At 42.9% G+C, this 8,125-nt stretch overlaps 1 protein-coding gene across 1 annotated transcript in view; it reads left to right on the top strand.

Annotated features, from left to right (window-relative positions):
- The first annotated feature begins 2,699 nt into the window (after positions 1–2,699).
- The window catches only part of NEDD9 (neural precursor cell expressed, developmentally down-regulated 9), a 199,453-nt gene continuing 194,027 nt past the window's right edge, over positions 2,700–8,125 (top strand). Inside the window, exon 1 of the mRNA XM_010338051.2 lies at positions 2,700–6,612. The gene's annotated coding sequence lies outside the window, so the exon portion shown is untranslated. The remainder of the gene's footprint in view (positions 6,613–8,125) is intronic.

Genomic DNA, 8,125 nt, shown 5'->3' with positions numbered 1-8,125 from the left:
ATGTTCCTAACAGTGTTCTGCAGAGGCTAGAAGAGGACCTCACAGCTGGGAATGTAACAGTCAGAGCAATTAACGTCTAAACTGAGAAAGTGCCAAGGGACACACAGAGAGGGAACTGGATGAGTCAACAAGACTTGATTTCCGATTTAATTTTTAAAAAACAGCAACACAGAATATGTGGCTGGTTGGATTGAAGATGCAGAGGGAAAAGGTTTGCAGCGTTTTGGGGCAGAGAGACTGAGAATATGGTAACAACATGAAAGGTGCTGTAGTGTGGATGTTTGTCCCTCCAGGTCTCATGCTGAAATTCAGTCCTCAGTGTTGAAAGTGGGGCTGAATTGAAGGTGTTTGGGTCATGGGTGCAGATCCTTCATTAGTGCGGATTAGATTAGTGTCTTTCCTTGACAGAGTGGTGAGTTTGTGCTGCTAGTTCCCGCAAAAGCTGGTTGTTAAAAAGAGCCTGGCACTTCCGCCCTTTCTTGCGTCCTCTGTCGTCACATGATCTCCGCACACACAGGCTTCTTTTCCTTTTCCGGTGAGTGGAAGCTCCCTGAGGGCCTCCCCAGAAGCACTGGCACCATGTGTCTTGCACAGCCTGAAGAACAATGAACCAAATAAACCTCTTTTCTTTATAAATGACCAGTCTCAAGTATTCCTTTATAGCAACACAAACGGATAAAGACAAATGGAAGTGCGGGAAGAGATGGCCCTTCTTTTAAATGAGATGAACCTACCCAAACAGAAAGCATAAGAGTGAAAATCTGTGGGCCCCATGGGTAAATCATCATGGCAGTAAGCAGCAGAGTGTACTGAACCAGGAAGAGGGGAACCAAAGCAAAAGGTATCCTCCAAAGGAGAGAGGGGTCAGAGAGAGGGGTCTAGGGGAAAGAGGTGGTCAACTACTTTCAATGCAGCAGAGAAAAAGACTGTAGTGTCTACTGGTTTATCATCCAGCTTCCTGAGGGTGATCTTAGCAAAGAAGATTTCAGTGGAGAGCTGGGGGCATGGACCAGATGTCAGGATAGAAGGAATGCACTGAGGAAGGAAGGAATGGAAAGTGTGAAAGTGAAGGTATGGAGTGTAGACGAGTCTCTTAGGACACTGAGTATGAAAGAAAGAAGAGAAAGAGGCAAAGAGAAGATGGAACTGAGGAACTGAGTTAGGGCTGCCAGGAATATGTGGACATAGGCATTTGTTTATAAGATATGAAAAGGTGTGGTGAAAATAGAGGAAGAGAGAGTTGGATTTCCACTTTAAATTTCTATTGTCTTAGAGAAAACACATTGTATAAAAATTAAAGGAACAAACAGAGAGTGCTGGAGTTTTAACTACCAGGGATCAGTACAAAATATTTCTCAATTTAGAAAAGTAGTTGACCCTCGGCCAGGTATGGTGGCTTACGCCTCTAATCACAGCACTTTGGGAGGCTGAGGTGGGTGGATCACTGAGGTCGGGAGTTCAAGACCAGGCTGACCAACATGGAGAAACCCCGTCTCTACTGAAAATACAAAATTAGCCGGACGTGGTGGAACATGCCTGTAATCCCAGTTACTCTGGAGGCTGAGGAGAATTGCTTGAACCTGGAAGGCAGAGGTTGCAGTGAGCGAAGATCACGCCATTGCACTCCAGCCTGGGCAACAAGAATGAGACTCCATCTCAAACAAAAAAAAAATGTAGTTAACCCTCAATGTGGGATCATGAAGTATGTCCAAGGAAAGGGACAGGTAAACAATCAGTCATTGTAGAGAAAAAAACATAATGTAAATAATCGTAGCACGTGGCATCCCTCCCCGTATCTGGGGTCATCGTCAGGGGCAGCTTATGTATGTATCTGGGGAGAAGTGTGATTTGACTTGACATTTTGGCTAGGTGATTGTGAAGGCAAAAAGGAAAATCCCAAAAATCACTTTATCAAATGGCAAATGGACCTTTGGTATTTGACCCAGGAATCTCTACCCAGAGCTAAATCAGTCGGACGTGAACCCACATTTTTATATATTTAGAAAACAAATGGACAAATTTCAAATAAACTGAGGAGCCTCATCTCTTCGACCATCTAAAGCAGCAATGCAGTTTTGTTTTTTATGGTCTTGTGAATAACATGTTGTTTGCAAGTTGCTATTTCATGTGAAACCAGAACAGCAGTTTATACAGTTCCCCCAGAAACCGAGGTAATACAGTATGACAGTTTCAGTCTCAGGTTCTATTTGTGTGTGCATACACGCTCAAGGGCAAGGGCACACGTGAGCACAACTGCAAATTGACAATGGTGACATATATTTATATGAATGCCTGGAATGTCTTAGTAGAAATGTACCTCACACAGATAGTGGAGGTTCCCCGTGGGCAAAGCAAGGGAGAAACCCAAACCAGGGCTGAGGGGCAAAGACACTTTGGAGAACTTTATCTGCAATGTTAATTCTTTACAAGATAAATTTATTACTTCTAGATTTTTAAAATTTATTTAAAATCATAAAAAAAAGTAGCACTAAGAAGGTTTTACCCAGTATTTTTTGAGAAGCCGAAGATGGTTATTAACTAGTGGAAGGGAAGGCACTCAGGGTGCAAACCATGGAGAAATACGTGCTTGCTGGATTCCTAAATGTGATGAGTGCTTCCGATAAGTCAGAATCTTTTCAATTTGCCGTGACTTCTGTCTTTAAAAGTGTTCAGAGTCTTTCTTCCTTTTGCTCTTCTAGGTGTGTTCTAGGTGTTTCCTCAAACAGCTGTTCTGTGATTAGAAGAATGGTTTCGTCATTGTCAATGCTGTTTGCCTCCTGCTGATATGAGTTTAAAATGGTAGCTATAACTATCATTATTAATTGGGTGGTGGTGCTCGAAACTGTAATTCAAAGGATTGAAGAATGAGCAGAGAATGGGGAACAGTATGGAAGAAATGGTGAAATTGATGGGATCACGAGGCTTCCTGAAAGAGCTCCTCCCATCAGGAGACCTTACCCTAGGCATGACAGGAGGCAAGGGCTAGGCTCAGAGCTTTCGGAGCATGAGAAAAGTCTGGAAAGGATACCACAGGGGACCTGACAGACAGCAGGAGATGAGAAGGAAAATTCTTGAGCAGCAGAAGGGCCTCAGTTAGGGCTGTTGGGGAGAATTTGCAAGGAAACAAGTTGCCTTTATTAACATTCCCCAGTGGGTCTGGATAGCTCTGGTGCATGAGAGAAAGTGGACTGGCCTTCCCCTCAGGGATGGACATGGGCACAGTGAACATCGTGAAGAACAAGAACAAGGAAATCAACATCATGCACATTGCTGAAATAGCTAGTTGTGGAGTTCTGGCAATGCGGGAGGGCTAGAGAGCCCAGGACTTGGCTGAGGGACTGGGAGAACAGAGAGGCAAAAGACAAAGGTGTCCTGTTAGGGTAGCGAGGAAAGGAGGCTGTATAAGGGCAAGAGAGCAGAAGGGGAAGGTGAATAAGGCTCATTCTTCCATGCCTTCCAGACTGTCATCTCCTTTAGGGGAGAAACTGATTCTCATTTCTTTTTAATTTATTTTAGCACATGTTAAATAATGCTTTTAAAATCATGAATGAACTAATTAACTGAAACAGTTATCTTGCTGGCTTATCTCCCACTGAGCTACAGGTTTCTGGAGGGTGTCCTGCGGACTGAGGTACCGAAAATGCCCAAGAAATCTCAGGAGACTTCATAGGTGTGCAATAGTTAATTAATGGGAAAAAATGAACAGCATCTTTTTGAGCTCTGATTTCCTCGTATAAAAATGAAAACCACAAGACAGACTCCTATTCCCAAGAAGAAAGGAGGCATCCATTATAATACTAGACAACTTTGCTCTTAAAATTTGCCAGACCAACCCTTGAGCATTTTCATTTAAATTCCTCAGCGGGCAGTTGATTCCCCATGGCTCATACTGTCTTCCAGCATGGAGGGGAGTGAGTCAAGCAAATGGAATCATAAATACACACACGTGCAGGCATGCACACACACACGTGCACATACACATGCACACAAACACGCGCACACACGCACACATGCACACACACTTTGCCTGTAGATTTTTCAACCTCTGAGTCTTCTCAAATTCTCCTCACTTTTCCTTCCCCCACCCTCAGCCTCCACTCCATACAACAGCTGCTCCTTGGACCAGACCTCCATGACAAATTCAAAACAGTTGCCTGGGGTTTGGCCACTGCTTCACAGGTAGTTATAAAGCATTTTGTGGTGCAAACCAAGATTCCAGCTAACTGAGATAGCATGAAGGAGCTAATTAAAGCAGCCAAGAAGCTTGCTGAAATGAAGATGAAAATGTAAGCCCCGGGTTCATTGGATAGAGTGATGAGAAAGTAAAGTTGTTTGCCTTTGGCCAGTCATCTGTGGTTTGTCAAAATGTTGACATGCAGCGTAACCTGCTACCTACCAGAAAGAAAGGAAAACAAACCAAAAAAGAAGAAGATGAAGAAAATCTAACATTGTAAGTAGGAAAACAGACATAGAAAACCGGCATCTTTGCAAATGGGAAAAATATTTAACTTCTGTGTCTAAAATAAGTCTGATCTGGTTTTGGACAAAGTCTCAGTTCCTTAGTTTGCCTTGAAAGACATGTTCTTTTTCTGTTCTGAAAAACTCAGCAGTGGGAGGTCCAGGAATCTCAAAATGGGAAATGAAGCCACAGGATGTAGATGAAAGAATAGAGTTCAGGATAATCAAGTTGTTCATCTCAAGTATTTTACGTAAAAGGAGCCCAAGCTTAGTACTTTCAGTATCTCTAGAGTGTCACTGGCTTATGCAGACAATTTGATGGCATTAATAGTCAAATCATACTATAAAATTGTCAGTTATTCTTTTCTTATTTGTACATTTAAATTTATGCTAATTAAATGCCTAATGAAAAGAATAATTCCTTATTTGATATGGTATAATGAGAAATGCATAGAAGGACATTTTAATAAAATAGGTACTATCCAGACTTCTCTACTTCCATCAATTTATAATAAATATTCTGTACTGTAAAATAAACACTTGAGAGTAGAATAATTCTAGCTCAGATCTGGAACCGTGTGAATACACGGCATGTACTCAAGAACGGTTTTGTAAGGAGAGAGAGAAAGGAAGCATAAAAGCATACCCTGATGAATATTGTTAATTGCCCTTAACAAGTACAGTGTATGTGTGATTATTAATATCGATGTTCTTGTTACTGACTTATTCATAAGACCTGGTTCATAAGATCTGGTACTGAGCTGAGTGTATACTGCTTTGTTTGTTTAAGTGTGGCGTCTTTGTATGAGCAGAATATTCTTTAGCAAGATTTGAACCAGCTCAAACATGTAAAAATAAGTGACATGGATCTGAATTTCAGAGATTCTTGCAGAGTATTAAAACGAAACAAAACAGCAACAAAAGAGATGCCACAAGAGTGCAACATACAACATGAGCTGAGTCTGACAGGTGTGACCAAGGGCAGCCCTTTCTTTGCCTTGATGATGGAGCAGGAAGAAGTAAGAGCAGAAACATCAGGCACCACAGGATCATTTGGGGAACATCCATTATTCAAACCATCTCCCTCTCTCTTTCCTCTCAACCCTCTATGTCCCCAAGTCATTTACTAGGCACAAGCAAGGAGTGGAAAACGAGGAAGGGTAGGAAAAAAGCAAAGATCTCAGCGGATCATCATACGAAGTTGCCACTAACGATCACAGCAAACACTTACATTGTGCTTACTCTATTTGTGCCACACACCCTTGGAGTGCTTTACATGTACCAATTCACTTCATTCTCACAACAATCCTATGACTGCTCCCATTTCATGGATGAGGAGGCTGTGGCACAGAAAGGCCAGAAATGTTTAAAGAGCAGAGTCATAATTCAAACCCAGGGGCCTTGTCTCAGAACCACTTGTCTGCTACTCAGAAGCACAGAATGAAGAAGACAAAGGGTTTGGACTTTCAAATTCCGTTGCACATGCACATATCTAGGCTTCTATGCCACATTGTAAGTAGGAAACTCTTTGAGCACCTGGCCCCTAGCATGGTGTCTATTTCAGTGTACAAGTTCAATAAATACCTAGTGTTTTGTGTCAATTAGTGGTGAAACCCTTTGCAACATACAAAGTCCATAACACCATAAAATCCCAATTCATTTGGCTTGGAAATAGCCTAATTTTCCCTCAGTGGAGCCTAGAAGGGAGCTTATGCCACTTAGAAAAATACATTTTGACAAATTTCATTGCAATACTAATTTAAAGATCATCTATCTTTCTAAAAATAGCAAAGAGGCCAGATTAGAACAAGCTTTCTTACCTTTCCCTAAACTACAAAGCGTCCTCAGCGAATCAGAAAGTATGACAGAGAAAAAAACAAGAGGCACAGAGAGGAAATGAACCAAGACAACATGACTTCACAGCAACCGGAAGGAGAGACACACGCATATATACACCACTCACATTCGATGTGTGTGGTTGCTCAGGAGGGAAATGCTTACGGCTGCCTTTAGAAGCGAGTCCGCCAGCTGCATGGAGAGGAAAGCATGAGCATGCAGCAGGACTAGCTGTCACCTGCCCTCTGCCTGCCCAGAGAGAGGGCCAGAGCGTCAGGGAGGAAAGATGATCCACCAATGGTGCCATCCTGCCGTTGGGTGAGTTCTCAGCCACTTGCTGTGGCCTGTGGGGGAGAACGGACTCACTCAGGCTCCTACTTCCTGAGTTGGTGTCAGACATCTGGTGGAGTTTCCCCACTGTAAACACCCCTCAACTGGGGCAGGGAGGATCTCAACAGGCCCCAAAAGAGGAATGAGTGACTCCAGGTCTCCAAGTTGACCTGGAGGCGCTGGTTTTAGTGCAATGTTAAAACTCACATGATTTCTACTTTTGAAATTGCTCTGGGTAGATGCTTCCTGGTGTGTAAGTACACAGCCCCTCCCTCTTCCTACTGTCATCAGAGAGCTTACCTGACAGCAACTAAGCTTTTACTTTTCCTGAGTTATTTGAATACTTCGAAGTGTGGACCGTCACTTATTCTTCCTAGTGGATTAGAATCATTTATGTCCTTTTCATCCTCTTTGGGCGTGTGTCCTGGGTGGTGAAAAATGGTGACTGGGAATTGGATTATGTGTGTGTCCTAGCCCTGTAGTCATTAGCGTCATCTCCAAGGGACTGGGGACAAGTGACAGCACATTGTGTTCTCCCTGTCCATAGTGGGCCGGCCACAGCTCCGTCCTTACTTTTCTCTATGGCTATTCTTTCACTTAACCCATTCATTCATACATTCATTCAATTACCTTTCTTCCACAGAGGACTTGAGGCAACCTTTTTATCTTGCTGAAATTATTTCAAAATAAAGACCGTCTACAATCATAAAGGGGAGGGCTGTTCTGAAAGGGTTATATGTAGTTCCAAGCTATGCAGAGATCAGCCACTAATCTTTTCTCTGTGCTTGTGTTAGTGAGAGTAGGCTCTCTAGTCATTTAAACTCCTGCTCGGGGAGTCCCTTCTTCCCCTGCCCAGAAGCTGGTTTCCCACCCAGAACTGGGGTGTGAAGCGCAATTGTCCATGACAGAATCCTGGGAATCACCCAAATAGTTTTCTCCCTTGTTTCTGTTTTCTTCCAAGCTTGGTTGCTTTCAAGGACATTCCTGTTCTAAGAATGGGGAAAGTGGAGTTGGTGGAAAAGAAAAGATATGAAATCGGTGTTTAACTAGTGCTCCACCATTTCTTGTTAATCGGTAAATTTATTTAACAGTTAGTTAGTGGCTGTCACTTTGTAAGTCAATACTTAAACAAGATAGCTGGGCATGGTGGCACATGCCTGTAGTCCCTGCTCTGCAGGAGGCTAAGGTGGGAGAATTGCTTGAGCCTGGGAGGTCGAGGCTGCAGTGAGCTATGATTGCACCTCTGCATTTCAGCTTGGGTGACAGAGTGAGACACTGCCTCAAAAAAAAAAAAGAAAAGAAAAGAAAAAGAAAAGAAAAGAAGAAGATAGAGAAGACTAGAAAGATTCAAGCAGAGGTGTAGGAGAGGACAGATGGTATGGGTTGAATGATGCAATTCCCAGTGCCTCTTCCTCTGCATGTAAATAAGGGGAAAGAGCTATCTTGAATGGCTGTGGTAAGGATTCGATTGGATAGCAAGTGCTGAAGCATCTGGCAGACA

Source organism: Saimiri boliviensis, chromosome 4 (genome assembly GCF_048565385.1).
Source record: "Saimiri boliviensis isolate mSaiBol1 chromosome 4, mSaiBol1.pri, whole genome shotgun sequence".
Taxonomy (NCBI): Eukaryota; Metazoa; Chordata; class Mammalia; order Primates; family Cebidae; genus Saimiri; species Saimiri boliviensis.
This window is presented reverse-complemented; position numbering and strand designations above follow the sequence as displayed.